At 32.9% G+C, this 23,261-nt stretch overlaps 2 protein-coding genes across 2 annotated transcripts in view; both read right to left on the bottom strand.

Moving 5' to 3' along the window:
* LOC134845154 (nuclear pore complex protein Nup153-like) overlaps positions 1 to 23,261 on the bottom strand; it is a 438,386-nt gene that overhangs the window by 57,682 nt on the left and 357,443 nt on the right. The window lies entirely within an intron of this gene.
* LOC134844771 (WD repeat and HMG-box DNA-binding protein 1-like) overlaps positions 1 to 23,261 on the bottom strand; it is a 473,647-nt gene that overhangs the window by 92,948 nt on the left and 357,438 nt on the right. The gene's annotated exons all lie outside the window — the stretch shown is intronic.

Genomic DNA, 23,261 nt, shown 5'->3' with positions numbered 1-23,261 from the left:
TCAATCAACTAAATAGTGTCAGACGACTCTTCGGACACAATTCACTTGACATACCGCCTCCCTATTGTTTGAAATAAATTACAAATAAATTAGAACAGAGATAAATTACAAATAACTACAATTAAATTATTATTAAAAAAATTAGAAATAAATAATAAATTAGAACCAGGATAGAAATAAATTAGAACTAGTAAATTTGAAATGAAATTTAAATATTGAAATATATTCCCTCCAATGCATCAACTTTTGGACTACACATTGATCTCCAGTGAATTTAATTTAACACAGTTTCATACTAAAAGAAGGATTATAGTATTTAGTAATTACAGGACTTCAAATAAAAAAATTGTGTATAAGATTTGACGACAGCACTTCAAATAAAAAAAATGTGTAAAAGATAGACATAAAAGACCAATCAATCTTCATTCATACTAAAAAAAAACGTTTTTGAAAAATCTTAAACCACAAAAAAGCATAAGAATTCACAAAAAAGCAATGCTCAGAAAATTCAAACATGGGTAAAAAGGACTCCACAACCGATACAGATGATATCCTACTGTTCGAGATTCGACCAGATGATCTCCTACTGTTCGCAATTCTATGAATACTACCAGAGATCAAGTATCATTCATATCTCATCTTAGAAAAATTTTGAGAGAATTTTTTTGGCTGCTGAAAGTTAATTCGATGATGGAAGACGGTATAACTTTTAATACTGGGAGAACTTTCATTTCAATGAGGAGCACAGCACGGTGTGCCGTTTATTTGCAATAATAACCCCGCTGTATTTTGTCGAAATTCAAATGATGGTGTAATGGTTAAACCAACCCCTGATTACACTACTTATGCTTCATCTAACTCCTATTTCCACTCGCGAATCGATCCCCTACAGGCAACCCAACAGCTGTATATCAATTTTAATAGTTTTGGGGCTATAATCAGCATCATCGACTACCAATCAACACAACGCAGAACTTTTAACTTTTGAACTCTTTTGTATCGATACTGAATCAGAAAAATTTCTTCAAAAAGTCCTGTGTCTTTTTCTTTGAATATAAGGCTTCTGCTCCGTATCCTCACCAGCACTTTCTCATTTGCATTGAGTGATTTTGATCAAGTTTTCATTTACGGCTGTTTAAATGAACAAAACTTTTTTTACATGGGCTGTAGCAGTTTTACCATAAAGTTTTACGCAGTGCCACTCTTGTGCACTTTAAGAACAAGATCGGTGGCGCTCAAGCGCAGCAGTTTTCTCATTTTCAATTAATATCATTCTTGTTTTAATCATTAACCTGACTTTAATGACTACTTTTGTAATTTTGAAATGAAATTAAAGGGTGCAAAGGACATCTAAATCCTAAAATCTAAACCCTGGTCACTTGATCAATTTTGAAAAAAACATACAAAAAAACTACTGAGATAACCTTAAATTCTGTCATCTAAAGAGTTGAAATATAAAAAGGAAGCAAACAAACATCAAAATTTTTGTTAAAAAAATCAGTATTTTACAGGTTTTAGTTATTAAGGAAATTTGGTTCAACGGCTCGAACGTTACAAAACTATGGACACTATAGAGTTCAAGTTTGTTTCTTAACGATTTAATAGATCCTCAGAAAACAGCAAAAAGCAAAAAGAAGTGCTCACATGCAGCTTGTACCACTAAGCTTAACCGGAAAGGTCTAGGCATGCTGCTTAAAAAGCATCTGGATTGAAATAAAAAAATATCGAGCATAGATGAAAGATAAATTCTACCAAATCTGAAAGGTCAACAACCTAATAAAAAGAAACGGTTGAATTTTTTGGAGAATTTGTTGTATCTATAGACTATGCACAACCATTAAAATATAACCTGATCCTATTATGAGACTACACCTTGAGTAGTCTAAAACTGTATGAAAAAACTTCCCTGCACACAATTTCTTGCGGTTTAATTTTAAAGTTGCCAACAAAATCAAACCAACAGAATCAAAAACTTTAACTGACTACATAAGAGCAATCAAAAAAGTCCCACTATTCATAAGTAAGCGCAGGTTGCGTAATCCGAATATACCTACCAGTCTCACGGTGTATAACAAAAGCCAAGACTTACATTTGAAATTGAAAATAATTTTTATGCAGATAAACTGTTAAAGCTTCTACAGACAAAACACTCCTGAGAAGATGTTTACAGATTTCAATTCTAACATTCTGAGAGCTATTGATTTATGAGCCAAGCTCAAAACATTCCTTGTACAAAATGATAAATCTAATGAGCCTAGAGTGAATTTTTTCACCATTTTTTTTTATTTTCATCAAAAAACACGAGCGTCGAAAATGGAACATGACCCAAATGCTCAGCAGGTAATTTTGCTTTACCAAAAAACTTATCAGGCAAATCATTATCAAAATTGCACATTTACTAAACTACAAGTTTTCAATATTCGACTGTTTCTTTGTTGAAATCAAATTACTCAATCTCCTTAAAGAAACGATAAATAATTTTGTTCCTGAAAAAGTGATAAGCTTTCATTCTGGTTTGTCACCAACGTTGTGTGCAAAAAAAGAATGGCTAGACTATAATGCAAAATTAACATCAGTCCGATGTTCTAGCATGGATATTTAAAGATGAGTGCGAGGAAATTTGCACGCACCTAACAATCCTTTACTTTGAATTTTTGAAAAACAACATGTATCCGGAAAAACTCAAGAAGATGTTTGTTCCGTCAGTTTTTTAAAAAGATGAACCAAAAGACCCAGAAACTTACAGAACTAATTTAAAACCGGAGTAGTTTTGCAAGTTTCAGAAAAAAAAATGTTTATAAACAATTAAAAGAGGGCTACAATTCACGAAACTTTTTTTTGGAGAATCAATATTCAACTTGATTGTTGAACCTTTTATTTAAAGCCTGACGCTATCTTATTTCGTACAGAACCTCTTGAAAAGCAACTGATACCATCGAATATGTCATCTCTCCTTACTAGATCTACCAAATGCTTTTGGATTCTTTTGTACTTAAATTCCGACATGTTAGTTAGAAAAAGCAACTATAATGATAAACTCTTTCAAATGCAATCGGCAGCAAAAAAAAATAAATCTAAATAATTTCGAAACCAATTGAATCTCACTACATCACAAGTTACTGCACTGTGCCTTCTTACTTTTTAATTGTATTCAATTGATCTTAAACAGAATTTGTTTGATTCGGATAGAATTGTTCAATTTTCCGCCTGCACGCTTTTTTTCTGTGAGCACTGCAACAACTGGTGGAAATTTGCAAAATCATATCGGAATGTTTCAAACTGAATGCAAAAAACAAAGAACTCTTTTTTTTTCACTCAAATTTATTCGCAAAAACGAAAAAAAAACTACTCAATTGTAGGCGACATTTTGATAAAGGAAAAAACAAAAGTTAAATTTTGTGTTGACTAATCGCTTATCATGAAGAGAAAAATGATTTTGAGAAACATAGCAAAAGTAACTATATCACTTGAAAAACAAGTCAGTTGGGCTACGAAAATAAGTTGCAATTGCGCAAATTATGACATCTCCTTCAATTCGAAACTAAATTGCCTAACTTCCATGTTTTTTATATTGTCAACTCTCATGAGTCTTAACTACAATTTGGTTTTTCACTTCTGCAAAATCAAAAAACAACGACTGGCAGCTTATGAAAAAATCAATTCTGTACATATCAATTTGAAGAAATTGCAAGAGCAATAAACTATACCTAACTGAAATTTATATTGATAAACACAAACAACTTGTTTTTCAAAGGATCGGTAACAATATGGAACAGTATTTGAACTCAGATGACGTATTGACCTATAGAAAAAAAACGTTAGTTCAAAAATTACATTATATATATATATATATATATATATATATATATATATATATATATATATATATATCTTTTTAGGGACAAATACACTGTGTTAACATACTGTAATTGGACATGGAAAGACTTTAATGTTTTTTTTTTCTCTAAAACATTGCTAAAAATTTGGTACTATGATAAGTTAGGCCTAAGGTCGTTTTTTCCTAAACATAAAAAATTGATAAAAATTTATACTACCCTCTTAGATTTTATTTCAACTTGGTTAAAAAGTTTTTTTTGTTCCTATACCATTCAAAATCAAAACTCACGACCTAAAAAAAGAACACTTTGTTTTGGCTACAGGATAGAATTTTGTCAATTGCAAGACTTATATGGCATAAACGCACAAAAAATAAATTCACCAGCCATGATTAACGAACATTGAATGATACTGTCTAAACAGATAAGTATGCAGTGGCATATAACTTTTTTTTCAATCTACGAAGCACAGTCACCACATTCAGTACATTACTCGATGATAAAAAAAATCTAACTCTTCATCTTCGGAAAACTCAGTTCAACCAGCAATCAGAAACAAAATAACTTTTATCTCAGGTTTTTTAGATCAAATTCTTGAATGTTTCAATCAAAATCCAGAAGTATCGCTAAAAAAGAGTTTTGAAAAAACTTTCCCGTGGTTTTTTTGGATTTTTTTTCTTACAAAATTGAAATTTCAACCAGAATCCTGAAACTTTCTTCTGAAAATAAAACACTTTAAAAACTCTAAAACAGTCTTTCAAATTGAAACTGCACAATGCTACAAAGCCCGCACTAACTGAAGTGGACCGTACAATTCAATCCAAAAAGTAGCCCCAATTCAGCAACATTTAGATCGCGAATAAAAAACTTAAAAGTTCAAATTGACTCAAAGAACGCAAAATTGTTTCACATCAGCAATTTTTGCAAATCGAGAAGATATCAATCTCTAGTAATCATTTAATGAGATTCATATTCAAATGTTTATCTAGTTACACAGTTATTTAAAAAATCTTTTCAAATACATATTGGAATCGTTTGGTGGAACACCATTAGGCCAGCACGGCCTGTTTTCAGGTGTCTCATTAAGCGGAAACCAGAAAATTAGTTAACTTCGTAGATTCAATGCAATGGACCGCTCTACCGGTAAACGTTTATTAATTATTATTTTTTACCTCTTTATTTTCACGTTTTAAACCTTCTCTTCAAACAAATTAATATATTTTAGGTTTTCTCGGATAGTTTTTTTTACCCATAACCTAGAAATCAACAGAAATAATTTCTGCATAATTGGCAAAAATAATGTCTCACAGAATGCCCAGTAAAATCCTAATTCCTGGAAAGTAAGGATCCAATAGCTTATGATTCAAGTTATTCAATTGAGATCGAGAAGCCAATTTCAAAAAACTTACCCAGGCGGGATGAAAATTTACAACAAAAACAGTTTTTTTTTGAAGTTAAGCTGTAATCGACACTCTGTTGAGTTTATTTCTGTTCATATATAACTTTTGAATTGATTGAATTTTTGAAATTAGCACGTTTCACTCTTGTTCAGTGATGGCATATCTCATTGGATCAACTTGGCACTCTTTTCGATTAATTGTCCCGGTTAGTTTCAGATTTTTGTACGCAAAACAATCTCTTACGCTATTTTTTTTGTTTTCATGCAACACCTCGGTGATTCAATCCATCCTGAGGTTATAAAAAAAATCTAATCAGCTTTTTGATTTTCATTTTTAGTTCTAAAAGTTTGATTTTGTCGGTGTTCGCATAAGCTAAAACTTAATATTGGATGATTAGTTGCACATAATTTTTATACGCAAATATCAATTGCTGTCCTGTTAGAATTGTTCTCAATTGAAAAAACACTCAACAGAATTGCAAAGCGTTTTTTGTTTGATCACTATGCTGACGAAAACTCAATTTATGGTCGAGATGAATTCCAAGATACTTTAAAAAAAATTTCACATCTTCTTTTTGGGTGTCAGTTAAAAAAAAGTGACAAATTTTTTTCAGATTTTGGGTCCGACAGTGGTCCATGGTCTTGGTTTCGTTGACTTTTAGTGTCTAGTGTCATTTTGTTTTATTTTAACCAATCATTTACTTCGAGCGAAGCCAATTGATGTGCGATATCAAAAAATTCTTTGTTTTTTTTTGGATTTCTGAACAGTATTATCAGCATACAAAAGTACCCCTGTGTTTTTTGTGGCTATTTGAAGATCGTTATGTAAAGTGTGATTGAAAGTGGGCCAGGGATAGATCCCTGAGGTACTGCAAAAGATACCAGTTTGAGTTCGGTCTTGAAAGAGTTTGCTTCGAGGCATTGATAGCGAGTGTCAAGGTATGATTACAAAAGTTTCAGGACAGGCCCTCTGAAAACAATACGTTTCAGTTTTATTCGCAGATTAGAGTGATCTCTTACAAAAGAGAAAACTATTGATGATGTTTTACCAATATATTCTAGTTCTAACCACTAAATTACAGTCTAAAAAATTCCACAACCACTAAATCAATCAAAGTTACAATCGGCAGCAAAATCAAACCGTTTCAAAAAAACTCAAATAAACGCACAGTTACAATTATTGCCAAAAGTAGCACTTATGAAACTATGTAGGCAAACATTTCATGATAAAAAACTTGAACTCTTTAATTTGCGTCATGAAACGCCATGTTCAGCAAACTGAACCAATAGCAATCAATTTAAAAAAAACCATTCCATACAAGCACCACATAATTATATCTTCAAAGAAAACCAAAAAAAGAATGGAATACACAAACAATATATTTAAATACAAAAGGTCACTAGAACAATCATGTTCAGTAAACAAATTAGCGACCTCAAAACCAAAAGCCATGACATCCACGAAATCAATCACAACAAAATGACCCAACCAGTCTAAGATGATGAAAATTTGTAATTTTAAACACAAGTAGTTGCCCTTGAAAAGTTGAAAAGATGCAAAGAAAGGGCTAATCACGAAAAATAGTTAAACAAAGTTTATACACATCCCCTTCGCCAAACTGGAGAATACAGGAGTGTCAACACAACAGAAAATTTTGAAACAAAGAACAAAACCCATATAACCAGTACTCCCCCCCCCCCTCGGCATGCTACTGGTTCAAATGTTAAGAAACCCAAACCTAATGAAATGCTAAGATGATCAGAAACCCAAACCAAACCTATAGCTTCAGATAACCTTTAGCAGTTATAACGAGAACGTATCCCGAATACTCAGAAGAAAACTATTTGAATTGAGTAAAAAAAATTAAATGTTCAAATTTGAAAATCATACAATAAATGAATCAATCCGTATTAATGCAAAAATAAAAGTCATGAAATAATGTTTTTTGAATGGAAAACTCACCTAAAAAGATCAATTCATACGTGAATTGAAACACAGACGGATGAAATAGGTGTTATTCGTCTGCTATTTATAAACGATCAAGTTAGTTTGAACCCACATTTTCCTTACCACATACCTTTATTACAAAAATCTTTACCTAAATGATAAAAAGTCGATCCCATTCGATCAAAAAAAACATGAGGACAAACTTTACTCAAAACTGCAAAATCAGGAAAACTGCATAAAGTAGACATAGGAAAAAACTATCACAACACATAGTACTCAAAAACACGAAATAGCGACGATAAACACAACAAGGTTTTCATCATGATTCACAACTATATAAGAAGTTAGATTTTAAATAAGCAGAAATTTTCATGAGATTTCTCTCTTAAAGTTAGAATTCTCTGTAAACTAACTTGTATAATTTAAACACAAGTTCTACAGTCACTGGATCTGGCAGTATTAAAAATATCAGAAGCAAAATGTTTTTTATCAGCAAACAGATCAAAATTTTTTGAATAGGATGGAATCTTTTTTTTGGTTTCTTATAAGTTCCAAAATAAATATCCCCATTAAATATTTGTGAAGAAAAACAATGTTACCGGTGAGTTACATTCTATTACAAAACAAAAACAATTGATGATACATTATTATGAAGGCCCCACTCATGGGACATGGGACATAGCAGTTCCAAGTGGTTCACAAAACTATTACAAAGAATTTTTTCAAACTCAGAACATGGATTGAAAGAATTTCAACGAGAACATAGTGACAAAAAAACTTTGTTAATACCGTATCTAACACGAATGAAAGCATTTCAGATATTTTCACCTCAAAGATTAAAAATACAGCCCGAAACTTGAATTTTATTTTACAACCAATAGGTATATACTCAGGGAAAGGACAGAAACTAACAGAAATTTTTCAATCAGAATTTGCATAAACTCTCCACAGTAGCACGATTTTCTGACACATTTCAAATATCTAAAAAGGGAAAAGCACCACCAACGATGAATGTCACATTTCAACATTTATAGTTTACTCCACGTACAAGACTAAAAAAATTGGTTCTATCATGTATGGGTATGTATGGGATAAATTGACTATGTAACACACAATGTTTTTTGCAGAGTGTATTCGTTCACAGAAATAGGAGTCTATACCCGTTGCGGCTTTTACGTTTAAGTTATTAGACGAGCACGCATCTTATTTGCAAAGTTTTTTGGACTGTTTTTCACCTCCATACACATTTTTTTCTAACCCAATTTTTCATTGAACCAACCCACTTCAGATTTTTTGTTCACGTAATGATATCTTTTTTTTCTAGCTCTTAAGGAACCGACAAGCAGGAGCTCTTAGACAACCCATATCCCTCTCGACCCTATCTAGATTATCTTCTTCAAACGTTCAATCATACCCTTCACCAGGAAAATCATTTTTTACTTATTCTTAAAAAATAAAACCCTATCAGATGACATAACAAACCCCTAATATTATTCACAACTTCAAAGTATACACATAAATCCAGCCCAAGAATTCTCCTTTCTGTCGGTTTCATAGAATTGAACCCTCTAAAACATAACACATCTCTATGAAAGACCATTTCGAAAAAGAATTGCTCAGGTCATAACCAAACTTTTACATCGACCGCCAACAAATGATCTGAAAAACCCTATCTGAAAATCTCATTTGCTTAAAATTTTTAAGCGCTTAACAGTTTTTTTCTGGGTCTGAAATGCCAGTTTTCAAAATCCCCCTGAATTTTTTGAAACGCGTGAAAATGTGAGAAAGAATTCTGTGAGATTTTTTTGAGTAAATTTAGTAAATTTGTCACACTGAACAGTTCATTTTTATAAGTTCAATTAAGCAAACTCATATATTGTAGCTCACTTTGTGTTGGTATATGTAAAAAGTTTGTTTAAAATTTTGTTTAATGTGAATGTTGCCCAAAATTTTTTATGAAAATCTTCATTTGTGAGAGAGACAAAGCTTTTTGTTCCGACTTCCGATACGAAAGAAACAGAATATTTGTGCTCGGGGTGGGTTTTTTTTTCTTCAGACAAATTTCGACCCTTTAACTAGGCATTTTTGACAAAACTTTTTACATCATTCAAAAGGTATTGTTGTCCTGAGCTAAAATTGGAAAAAATATTTCACTTGAGATCACTTTTCGTAAAGTTATGGGAGTTTAAAAATTGCCATTTTGGCCAATTTGGGACAATTAACACGCGATATATTTCGCGCTATTAAAGCAAAAGCGGAGAATTAATCTGTCTTAAAATTGTTCCAAATTGGTTGAGAGAAGCTTATTTGCCATAATTGATTTGTTCCAAGGAGAAAAACCTATCCCATTAAACTTTATATGGCATGTGGGGGGAAGATTTTCATAAAAAATTTCAAATTATAAAAAAAAACTTTCATTTTTTTTTTACATTTAATTTTTTTATATTTTTACTGCTCCATAAAACTTTAAAAGGCAGTCGAAACATTCAGGGCTTCGGCCTGATGCGAGCAGTTTTGTTTCGCATTTAATTTGTATAGTAGTGTCCGTTTGTTGGAACTATGTCTTAGGATAAGTTAAAAATAAAATGCAAAAAGTTGTTTTCAAAGCTTGCTTTGGCTATTTAGTTGAACCAATTCAGATGGGAGTTTTCGTGTGCCAAATAGTCTTCCAAAACAGCTCAAAATTGGAATTTATGGTTCGAAAAATGTATTTGTTCGAAAGTTAACAATCTTAACATATCTCATATTTTTGTGCTTAAAAAAGAAAATAACTGTAGAACTACCCGAAAAATTAGACAAAGATTGACAGTTTTTATCGAAAAATTTTTTCTTTTTCTGTAATGTTAGTTTTTTTTGCGGCAGGCAATGAATTCTTAGAATCTTCGAACTTGTCCGGTTGAGTGGCCATACAATTCCCTGAAAACATTAGTTTGCGCGTTTTTACTAAGTTATGTCCTATTAACACAAGTTTGTGCATCCTATGAATCAAGTTTGTGCATCAAGAGTGTCAAGCAGTTAAGGAAAACATTTTGTAAACAACAACAAGGATAGCCGCTTTTTGTTCAAGTAGCACACAATGTTCCGACCACTAAACAAATACAAAAATGTTCCGCTTGTTGTTATAAAAAAAATCTAATGAAAAAGAAAAACTTAGGCGTATGTCAGAGCCATAGTAAAATAATTCAATTGAAAAACAGTTTTTCAATAAAAGTGACTAGAAAAACGAAGAAAAAAATTTTGAAAAATATTTTGAAAAAAAAATCACGACTGAAAGGGCTTTAAAATGACATATCACTCAACCCTGCCTGATGACTATTTGTGGTGGCTGATTTAAACAAAATTAGAACACACCTGAATCCATTTAAACTAGTAGAAAAAATACATTATTTGTGATTATAATTAAGTATAATCATTTTTGTTTGCAAATTTTTTCTTCTACCTTGCACTTGGATTGCTTATATTTTATGCTTTTCGTAAACGTTGGTTTATGTGAAAAATGGGAAAACTGTTTTAACAGTTTTGAAATCAATTCAAGTGTATAGCTATTTTCTTTTTCATTGCGATTCGATAATAGGTGTTTCATAAAATATATAGAAGAGTTATATTTCGTCTACCGCCGGATTCTTTCAATTAATATGAAGAGATCTCTATGAAACTTTTGTTTCGTGGTTTTTTTTTGTTCAGATGAATTAAAGAGTGACAAGAGCTCATGGATTATAATAGATTATAAGAAATTACAAGATATCATAAGAGATTATAAGAGATGATGAGAGATTATAAGAGATTATGTGTAGTTCCCGCAAAAATTATAATCAGTTATAATTATTTAAAATTTATTATGATGTCACGAAAAATTTTATAATTATAATGGATTATAAATCGTATGAGCATATCAATTTGGCACTTTTAATTAGTTATAATTTTGATAAAATTACTATGTTAAATTTAATTGAATCGATTATTTTCTCCTCAGAGTCCGGACTCTACAATGTAAAAGCTAGGTCTAGATTTCAAAACTCTAGAAGAAAAAATTTATCAACCAAAAATAACTAAGACATTTGTAGAAATAGAAATCAAGAATGACTAGTTAAAATGGCATTCCGTTGTAAAAATAACATTCCGTGTGAATTACTGTGGAGAGGAGGTAGGGCAGAGAAAAACTTTTAATCAGAGAGAGAGAGAGAGAGAGAGAGAGAGAGTGAGAAAGAAAGAGAGAGAGAGAGAGAAAGAGAGAGAGAGAGAGAGAGAGAGCAAGAGAGAGAGCCAGTGGTCTTAGTTAAACGATACTTGGGAATTGCCCTGTTGCAAAATATTTGATATATTTAGTTGCAAGCCAGCTCGTTTTTGTTCCGATCATTGAAAATGGGGAGAGAACGACAACATTCAATGGTCGGAACAAAAATGAGCTGGCTTGCAAACTAAATATGTCAAATTTTTTGTAACAGGGCGACTCACAAATTTTGTTAAATTAAGACCACTGGTTCTCTCTCTCTCTCTCTCTTTCTCTCTCTCTCTCTCTCTATCTCTCTTTCTCTCTCTCTCTCTCTCTCTCTCTCTGATTAAAAATTTTTCTCTGCCTCACCTCCTCTCCACAAAAATGCACACATCCCCGAAAAGTTGCTCCGAATACTTTCAACTAGTGGAAAGAATCTATAGTGAGCCAAAAATGGTAAATAGTTATGAAAAACCTGATTTTTAAAAACACAAAATTTTCTCTTGGCATCTACGAAAACTGGTTTAAGTTTTTTTTTTCGTTTGTGAATTAAGAAATCACTATTTACATGACTGATTTTACTAAAATTTTAACAATTTTTGAGCTTTCTTAAGCATAGTTTTAACATAATTAAGCTTTTTGTGCATTTTTGCGACCTTCGCAACCGAGGTGAATACGGCGCAATTCTAACGACCGTGTGGAATCCAGCGCGACTTTCGCAACCAAGGAGGAGACGGCGCAATTTTCCAGACAAAGCAGATACAGTATACTTTTTGAGACTAAAGTGGAAGTGGCGCGACTCAGGAAACGTCACAAACGAAAAAACCAGCGGCGCAACCGGCCTGTTCGACGCGTCAAAAATTTACTAATTTCAAACTTTCACGAACGAGTTGGAGACGGCGCGATTTTCGCGACCAAGGCGGAGACGGCGCAACCAAGAAACAATTACTCGTGACGTTCGCGAACGCGTTGGAGACGGTGCGACTTTCGCGACCAAGGTAGCGACGGCACAACTTCCACTACCAAAGCGGAGAAAACGCGACTCTCCAGATCAAGGCAAAGACGGCGCAGTTTTCCAAACCAGGGAAGAAACGGCGCAACCAAGAAACATTTCCTTGCGACCCTCGCGACAGGTGGTTACGGCACGGCTTTTGCGACGAGGTTGGAGATGATACATTTTTTGCAGTCAGGCGAAGAAGGCGCGATGTTCCAGAAAAAAGCGGAGACAATGCGACCCAGAAAACGATTTTTTTTAGCGATCGACGTGGAAAAGACAATACTTTTGCGACCAAGGTGTAGACGGCGCGATACAAAATTTTCCTTTCAAAGTTTGAGACCGAGAAGGATACGGCGCGATTGTCGCAACCAAGGTGGAGGCAGTGTGACTTTCGCGCTCAAGGCGAAGATGGCGCAACCCAGAAAATGAATTTCTTTCGATTTTAGTGATCAAACCGGAAAAGGCAAGATTTTTGCGACCAGGGCGGAGACGGCGCAACCAAGAAACAATTACTCGTGACGTTCGCGAACGCGTTGAGACGGTGCGACTTTTGCGACCAAGGTAGCGACGGCACAACTTCCACTACCAAAGCGAAGTTTGTCTCTTAACGATTTAATAGATCCTCAGAAAACAGCAAAAAGCAAAAAGAAGTGCTCACATGCAGCTTGTACCACTAAGCTTAACCGGAAAGGTCTAGGCATGCTGCTTAAAAAGCATCTGGATTGAAATAAAAAAATATCGAGCATAGATGAAAGATAAATTCTACCAAATCTGAAAGGTCAACAACCTAATAAAAAGAAACGGTTGAATTTTTTGGAGAATTTGTTGTATCTATAGACTATGCACAACCATTAAAATATAACCTGATCCTATTATGAGACTACACCTAATCTAGTAGTCTAAAACTGTATGAGAAAACTTCCCTGCATACAATTTCTTGCGGTTTAGTTTCAAAGTTGCCAACAAAATCAAACCAACAGAATCAAAAATTTTAACTGACTACATAATCAAAGTAGTCAAGTATAATGAGCAATCAAAAAAGTCCCACTATTCATAAATAAGCGCAGGTTGCGTAATCCGAATATACCTACCAGTCTCACGGTGTATAACAAAAGCCAAGACTTACATTTGAAGGATCGGTAACAATATGGAACAGTATAGAAAAAAACGTTAGTTCAAAAATTACATTATATATATATATATATATCTTTTTAGGGACAAATACACTGTGTCAACATACTGTAATTGGACATGGAAAGACTTTAATGTTTTTTTTTCTCTAAAACATTGTTAAAAATTTGGTACTATGATAAGTTAGGCCTAAGGCCGTTTTTTCCTAAACATAAAAAAATGATAAAAAATTATACTACCCTCTTAGATTTTATTTCAATTTGGTAAAACAGTTTTTTTTTGTTCCTATACCATTCAAAATCAATACTCACGACCTAAAAAAAGAACACTTTGTTTTGACTACAGGATAGAATTTTGTCAATTGCAAGACTTATATGGCATAACCGCACAAAAAAAAATTCACCAGCCATGATTAACAAACATTGAATGATATTGTCTAAACAGATAAGTATGCAGTGGCATATAATTTTTTTTTCAATCTACGAAGCACAGTCACCAAATTCAGTACATTACTCGATGATAAAAAAATCTAACTCTTCACCTTCGGAAAACTCAGTTCAAGCAGCAATCAGAAACAAAATAACTTTTATCTCAGGTTTTTTAGATCAAATTCTTGAAGGTTTCAATCAAAATCTAGAAGTATCGCTAAAAAAAGAGTTTTGAAAAAACTTTCTCGTGGTTTTTTTGGATTTTTTTCTTACAAAAATTAAAATTTCCACCAGAATCCAGAAATTTTCTTCTGAAAATAAAACACTTTAAAAAGCTTTAAAACACTCTTTCAAATTGAAACTGCACAATGCTACAAAGCCCGCACTAGCTGGAGTAGACCGTACAATTCAATCCAAAAAGTAGCCCCAATTCAGCAACATTTAGATCGCGAATAAAAAACTTAAAAGTTCAAATTGACTCGATTAAAAAACTTAAAAGTTCAAATTGACTCAAAGAACGCTAAATTGTTTCACATCAGCAATTTTTGCAATTAGAAAAGATATCAATCTCTAGTAATCATTTAATGAGATTCATATTCAAATGTTTATCTAGTTACACAGTTATTCAAAAAATCTTTACAAATACATATTGGAATTGTTTGGTAGAACACCATTAGACCAGCACGGCCTGTTTTTAGGTGTCTCATTAAGCGGAAACCAGAAAATTAGTTAACTTCGTAGATTCAATGCAATGGACCGCTCTACCGGTAAACGTTTATTAATTATAAACCTCTTTATTTTCACATTTTAAACCTCTTCAAATAAAATAATATATTTTAGGTTTTCTCGGATAGTTTTTTCTACCCATAACCTGGAAATCAACAGAAATAATTTCTGCATAATTGGCAAAAATAATGTCTCAAAAAATGCCCAGTAAAATCCTAATTCCTGGAATGTAAGGATCCAATAGCTTATGATTCAAGTTATTCAATTGAGATCGAGAAGCCAATTTCAAAAAACTTACCCAGGCGGGATGAAAATTTACAACAAAAACAGTTTTTTTTTGAAGTTAAGCTGTAATCGACACTCTGTTGAGTTTATTTCTGTTCATATATAACTTTTGAATTGATTGAATTTTTGAAATTAGCACGTTTCACTCTTGTTCAGTGATGGCATATCTCATTGGATCAACTTGGCACTCTTTTCGAATAATTGTCCCGGTTAGTTTCGGATTTTTGTACGCAAAACAATCTCTTACGCTATAAATTTTGTTTTCATGCAACACCTCGGTGATTCAATCCATCCTGAGGTTATAAAAAAAAATCTAATCAGCTTTTTGATTTTCATTTTTAGTTCTAAAAGTTTGATTTTGTCGGTGTTCGCATAAGCTAAAACTTAATATTGGATGATTAGTTGCACATAATTTTTATACGCAAATATCAATTGCTGTCCTGTTAGAATTGTTCTCAATTGAAAAAACACTCAACAGAATTGCAAAACGTTTTTTAATTGATCACTATGCTGACAAAAACTCAAATTATGGTCGAGATGAATTCCAAGATACTTTCACATCTTCTTTTTGGGTGTCAGTCAAAAAAAGTGACAAATTTTTTTCAGATTTTTGGGTCCGACAGTGGTCCATGGTCTTGGTTTCGTTGACTTTTAGTGTCTAGTGTCATTTTGTTTTATTTTAACCAATCATTTACTTCGAGCGAAGCCAATTGATGTGCGATATCAAAAAATTCTTTGTTTTTTTTTGGATTTCTGAACAGTATTATCAGCATACAAAAGTACCCCTGTGTTTTTTGTGGCTATTTGAAGATCGTTATGTAAAGTGTGATTGAAAGTGGGCCACGGATAGATCACTGAGGTACTGCAAAAGATACCAGTTTGAGTTCGGTCTTGAAAGAGTTTGCTTCGAGGCATAGATAGCGAGTGTCAAGGTATGATTACAAAAGATTCAGGACAGGCCCTCTGAAAACAATACGTTCCAGTTTTATTCGCAGATTAGAGTGATCTCTTACGAAAGAGAAAACTATTGATGATGTTTTACCAATATATTCTAGTTCTAACCACTAAATTACAGTCTAAAAAATTCCACAAGCAGTAAATCAATCAAAGTTACAATCGGCAGCAAAATCAAACCGTTTCAAGAAAACTCAAATAAACGCACAGTTACAATTATTGCCAAAAGTAGCACTTATGAAACTATGTAGGCAAACATTTCATGATAAAAAATTTGAACTCTTTATTTTGCAATAGCAATCAATTAAAAAAAACCATTCCATACAAGCACCACACAATTATATCTTCAAAAAAAACCAAAAAAAGAATGGAATACAGAAACAATATATTTAAATACAAAAGGTCACTAGAACAATCATGTTCAGTAAAGAAATTAGCGACCTCAAAACTAAAAGCCATGACATCCACGAAACCAATCACAACAAAATGACCCAACCAGTCTTAGATGATGAAAATTTGTAATTTTAAACACAAGTAGTTGCCCTTGAAAAGTTGAAAAGATGCAAAGAAAGGGCTAATCACGAAAAATAGCTAAACAAATTTTATACACATCCCCTTCGCTAAACTGGAGAATACAGGAGTGTCAACACAACAGAAAATTTTGAAACAAAGAACAATACCCATATAACCAGTACGCCTCCCCCTCGGCACGCTACTGGTTCAAATGTTAAGAAACCCAAACCTAATGAAATGCTAAGATGATCAGAAAACCAAACCAAACCTATAGCTTCAGATAACATTTAGCAGTTATAACGAGAACGTATCCCGAATACTCAGAAGAAAACTATTTAAATTGAGTAAAAAAATTAAATTTGAACAGAAACAAAATCTATAAACACACTATTGAAAAAAGATATACAGATCGACAGCATTAATTCAAAGAATCTCAGATGCTGCCTCAATTTTTTTCAGTTTTACTAATGAAAACTAAAAAGAATTAGAAAAACTCTACAAGAATTCTTAAAAATCGATTAAAAAAACAACAAGATCTAGGAGACCGATGAAGTTAAATAAGACTACTTACCAATGAAACGGAAAAGCAAAGAGCAATTAGGATAGAAAAACTAATACAAAAGCCCAATCACTGAAAATCCAATTTAAAAATACAAAATTTATAAAAACTTTAGTGATAACAGTAAGCCGATAGCTAGGAAAAATGAACAATTAAAAAACGATTAACCTTCCCTTCTCCAATACAAAAACCCATACCAGACCTATTTTTTGAAACATTAGTAGAAAAGATAAATCAATCAAAAAAATGTAAAACTAGAAAACAAGAAACTAATTTGTAATATTCACGAAGCCATGATTCACAAAATGAAGTACAAATGAATATGAAATAGCATGATCAACCAAACTACAAAGTGTCAGTTTTTAGAAAAAACCTCAATTTTAAAAGTAATCTATTTTTCAAAGAATCGGACACAGCAAAGCTGAATATAGTGACAAACAAAACGCTAAGCAAAATATCCCAATTTTTTCTGGAATTATAGTAGCAATAGATATGAAACACAAAAAATATGGGGCTAGGTCTTTTACCAGACCATCTTTTTAACAGACCGACCTTTTACCAGAACACAATGCAACAATTGAAATAAATTAAATTCAAAAAAGTGAAAGCTTCAATAAAAATTTTGTTGAGAAACCGGAAAATCTTTGTCTTTAACCAAACTAAAAGGCGTCAATACATCTGTCAATCAAATTTGTTTTTCGAGTCTGGTAATAGGTCCATGTTAGAACTTTTCTGGTGAAAGCTCGGTCTGATAAAAGGTCGTCTACCATAAATCTAAAACAACTCTAGGTGATCATATTAAAGAGATTGATATAATTGGCCAGACAGTTACCAAAAGAAAAACTGAAAGAGATCATGCCTAATAAATAGTCAGTAACCATTTTACAAACAAAACCGCTCATACGCCTGAGACTGACAAATCATGTCTGTCCCAAATTTTTATCTCAACAATAAGAAACAAATGTATTCTTATAAAGAAAAACACGCACCAAATAGTGTAAGAAATCATAACATGATCAAATTTAAAAAGTCTGAAACGAAAATACAAAAACAAGGTGAGAACCATTTCAGGTGGAAAACGTCATCGATACAAAATAAACCATAACCGCCAGATTTAGGAATTGATGTTGTACTAGTTTCAAGTGCAGAATCGAAAGGCATATTAAAGCAACATGGAAAATCATACAATAAATGAATCAATCCGTATTAATGCAAAAATAAAAGTCAAGAAATAATGTTTTTTGAATGGAAAATTCACCTAAAAAGATCAATTCATACGTGAATTGAAACACAGACGGATGAAATAGGAGTATTTCGTCTGCTATTTATAAACGATCAAGTTAGTTTGAACCCAAGTTTTCCTTACCACATACCGTTATTACAAAAATCTTTACACAAATGATAAAAAGTCGATCCCATTCGATCAAAAAAAACACGAGGACAAACTTTACCCAAAACTGCAATATCACGAAAATCGCGTCAAGTAGACAAAGGAAAAAAGTATCAGAACACATAGTACTCGAAAACACGAATTAGCGACGATAAACACAACAAGGTTTTCATCATCATTCACAACTATATAAGAAGTTAGATTTTAAATATTCATGAGATTTCTCTCTTAAAGTTAAAATTCTCTAAAAACTAACTTGTTTAATTAAAACACAAGTTCTACAGTCACTGGCTCTGGCAGTATTAAAAATCTCAGAAGCAAAATGTATTTTTATCAGCAAACAGATCAAAATTTATTGATTAGGATGGAATTTGTTTTTGGTTTCTTATAAGTTCCAAAATAAATATCCCCATTAAATATTTGTGAAGAAAAACAATGTTACCGGTGAGTTACATTCTATTACAAAACAAAAACAATTGATGATACATTATTATGAAGGCCCCACTCATGGGACATGGGACATAGCAGTTCCAAGTGGTTCACAAAACTATTACAAAGAATATTTTGAAACTCAGAACATGGATTGAAAGAATTTCAACGAGAACATAGTGACAAAAAAACTTTGTTAATACCGTATCTAACACGAATGAAAGCATTTCAGATATTTTCACCTCAAAGATTAAAAATACAGCCTGAAACTTGAATTTTATTTTACAACCAATAGGTATATACTCAGGGAAAGGACAGAAACTAACAGAAATTTTTCAATCAGAATTTGCATAAACTCTCCACAGTAGCACGATTTTCTGACACATTTCAAATATCTAAAAAGGGAAAAGCACCACCAACGATGAATGTCACATTTCAACATTTATAGTTTACTCCACGTACAAGACTAAAAAAATTGGTTCTATCATGTATGGGTATGTATGGGATAAATTGACTATGTAACACACAATGTTTTTTGCAGAGTGTATTCGTTCACAGAAATAGGAGTCTATACCCGTTGCGGCTTTTACGTTTAAGTTATTAGACGAGCACGCATCTTATTTGCAAAGTTTTTTGGACTGTTTTTCACCTCCATACACATTTTTTTCTAACCCAATTTTTCATTGAACCAACCCACTTCAGATTTTTTGTTCACGTAATGATATCTTTTTTTTCTAGCTCTTAAGGAACCGACAAGCAGGAGCTCTTAGACAACCCATATCCCTCTCGACCCTATCTAGATTATCTTCTTCAAACGTTCAATCATACCCTTCACCAGGAAAATCATTTTTTACTTATTCTTAAAAAATAAAACCCTATCAGATGACATAACAAACCCCTAATATTATTCACAACTTCAAAGTATATACATAAATCCAGCCCAAGAATTCTCCTTTCTGTCGGTTTCATAGAATTGAACCCTCTAAAATATAACACATCTCTATGAAAGACCATTTCGAAAAAGAATTGCTCAGGTCTTAACCAAACTTTTACAACGACCGCCAACAAATGATCTGAAAAACCCTATTTGAAAATCTCATTTGCTTAAAATTTTTTAAGCGCTTAACAGTTTTTTCTGGGTCTGAAATGCCAGTTTTCAAAATCCCCCCTGAACTTTTTGAAACGCGTGAAAATGTGAGAAAGAATTCTGTGAGTTTTTTTTTGAGTAAATTTAGTAAATTTGTCACACTGAACAGTTCATTTTTATAAGTTCAATTAAGTAAATTCAAATATTGTAGCTCACTTTGTGTTGGTATATGTAAAAAGTTCGTTTAAATTTTGTTTATAGTGAATGTTGCCCAAAATGTTTTATGAAAATCTTCATTTGTGAGAGAGTCAAAGCTTTCTGTTCCGACTTGTGCTCGGGGTGGGTTTTTTTTATTTCAGACAAATTTCGACCCTTTAACTAGGCATTTTTGACGAAATTTTTTTTATATCATTCAAAAGATATTGTTGTCCTGAGCTCAAATTGGAAAAGATATTTCACCTTTGATCACTTTTAGTAAAGTTATGGGAGTTTAAAAATTGCCATTTTGGCCAATTTGGGACAATTAACGCGCGATATATTTAGCGCTATTAAAGAGTAAGCGGATAATTAATCTGTCCTAAAATTGTTCCAAATTGGTTGAGAGAAGCTTATTTGCCATAAGTGATTTGTTCCAAGGAGCAAAACCTATCCCATTAAACTTTATATGGCGTGTGGGGTGATGATTTTCATAAAAAATTTCAAATTATAGAAAATAAAACTTTCATTTTTTTTTACATGGCAGTTTATTACAAGGCAGTCGAAACATTCAGGGCTTCGCCGTGATGCAAGCAGTAGCAGTTTTGTTTCGCATTTAATTTGTATAGTAGTGTATGTTTAATGGAACTATGTCTTAGGATAAGTTAGAATTAAAATGCAAAAAGTTGTTTTCAAAGCTTGCTTTGGTTTTTTAGTTTAACCAATTCAGATGGGAGTTTTCGTGTGCCAAATAGTCTTCCAAAACAGCTCAAAACTTCAATTTATGGTTCGTAATGTATTTGTTCGAAAGTTAACAATCTTAATATATCTCATATTTTTATGCTTAAAAAAAGAAATAACTGTAGAACTACCCAAAAAATTAGACAAAACTTGAGAGTTTTTATCGAAATGATTTTTCTATTTCTGCAATGTTAGTTTTTTTTTGTGGCAGGCAATGAATTCTTAGAATCTTCGAACTTGTCCAGTTGAGTGGCCATACAATTCCCTGAAAACATTAGTTTGCGCGTTTTTACCAAGTTATGTCTTATAAACACAAGTTTGTGCATCCTATGCATCAATTTTCTGCATCAAGAGTGTCAAGCAGTTAAGGAAAACATTTTGTAAACAACAACAAGGATAGCCGGTTACTGTTCAAGTAGCACACAATGTTCCGAGCACTAAACAAATACAAAAATGTTCCGCTTGTTATGATAAAAAAAATCTAATGAAAAAGTAAAACTTAGGCGTATTTCAGAGCCATAGTAAAACAATTCAATTGGAAAACAGTTTTTGAATAAAAGTGACTAGAAAAACGAAGAAAAAAATTTTGAAAAAAAAAATTGAAAAAAAATCACGACTGAAAGGGCTTGAAAATGACATATCACTCAACCCTGCCTGATGACTATTTGTGGTGGTTGATTTAAAAAAACTAGAACACACCTGAATCCATTTAAACTAGTAGAAAAAATACATTATTAGTGATTATAATTGTGTATAATCATTTTTGTTTGCCAATTTTTTCTTCTACCTTGCACTTGGATTGCTTATATTTTATGCTTTTCGTAAACGTTGGTTTATGTGAAAAATGGGAAAACTGTTCCCGCAAAAATTATAATCAGTTATAATTATTTAAAATTTATTATGATGCCACGAAAAATTTTATAATTATAATGGATTATAAATCGTATGAGCATCTCAATTTGGCGCTTTTAATTAATAATAATTTTGATAAAATTACAATATTAATTTTAATTGAATCGATTTTTTTCTCTTCAGAGTCCGGGCTCTCCAATGTAAAAGCTAGGTCTAGATTTCAAAACTCTAGAAGAAAAAAATTATCAATCAAAAATAACCATGACATTTGTAGAACTAGAAATCAAGAATGACTAGTTAAAATGGCATTCCGTAGTGAAAATAACATTCCGTGTGAATTACTGTGGAGAGGAGGTGGGGCAGAGAAAAATTTTTAATCAGAGAGAGAGAGAGAGAGAGAGAAAGAGAGAGAGAGAGAGAGAGAGAAAGAGAGCAAGAGAGAGAGCCAGTGGTCTTAGTTAAACGATACTTGGGAATTGCCCTGTTACAAAATATTTGATATATTTAGTTGCAAGCCAGCTCGTTTTTGTTCCGATCAACGAAAATGGGGAGAGAAAGACAACATTCAATGGTCGGAACAAAAACGAGCTGGCTTGCTAACTAAATATATCAAATTTTTTGTATCAGGGGTGACTCACAAATATCGTTAAATTAAGACCACTGGTTCTCTCTCTCTTTCTCTCCTCTCTCTCTCTCTCTCTCTCTTTCTCTCTCTCTCTCTCTCTCTCTGATTAAAAATTTTTCTCACCTCCTCTCCACAGAAATGCACACATCCCCGAAAAGTTGCTCCGACCACTTTCAACTAGTGGAAAGAATCTATAGGGAGCCAAGAATGGTAAATAGTTATGAAAAACATGATTTTTAAAAACACAAAATTTTCTTTTGGCATCTAGGAAAACTGGTTTAAGTTTTTTTTCGTTTATGAATTAACACATCACTACTTACATGACTAATTTTACTGAATTTTTAACAATTTTTGAGCTTTTTTAAGCATAGTCTTAACATAATTAAGCTATTTGTGCATTTTTGCGACCTTCGCAACCGAGGTGAATACGGCGCAATTCTATCGACCGTGTGGGATCCAGCGCGACTTTCGCAACCAAGGAGGAGACGGCGCAATTTTCCAGACAAAGCAGATGCAGTATACCTTTTGAGACTAAAGTTGAAGTGGCGCGACTCAGGAAAAGTCACAAACGAAAAAACAGCGGCGCAAACGGCCTTTCCGACGCGTCAAAAATTTACTAATTTCAAACTTTCACGAACGAGTTGGAGACGGCGCGATTTTCGCGACCAAGGCGGAGACGGCGCAACAACGAAACAATTACTCGTGACATTCGCGAACGCGTTGGAGACGGTGCGAATTTCGCGACCAAGGTAGCGACGGCACAACTTCCACTACCAAAGTGGAGAAAACGCGACTCTCCAGATCAAGGCAAAGACGGCGCAATTTTCCAAACCAGGGAAGAAACGGCGCAACCAAGAAACATTTCCTTGCGACCCTCGCGACAAGTGGTTACGGCACGGGTTTTGCGACGAGGTTGGAGATGATGCATTTTTTTGCAGTCAAGCGAAGAAGGC

The sequence above is a fragment of the Symsagittifera roscoffensis genome, chromosome 4, assembly GCF_963678635.1.
Source record: "Symsagittifera roscoffensis chromosome 4, txSymRosc1.1, whole genome shotgun sequence".
Lineage (NCBI taxonomy): Eukaryota > Metazoa > Xenacoelomorpha > Acoela > Convolutidae > Symsagittifera > Symsagittifera roscoffensis.
Note: the sequence above shows the minus strand (reverse complement) of the source record. Positions and strands in the feature narration are given on the sequence as shown.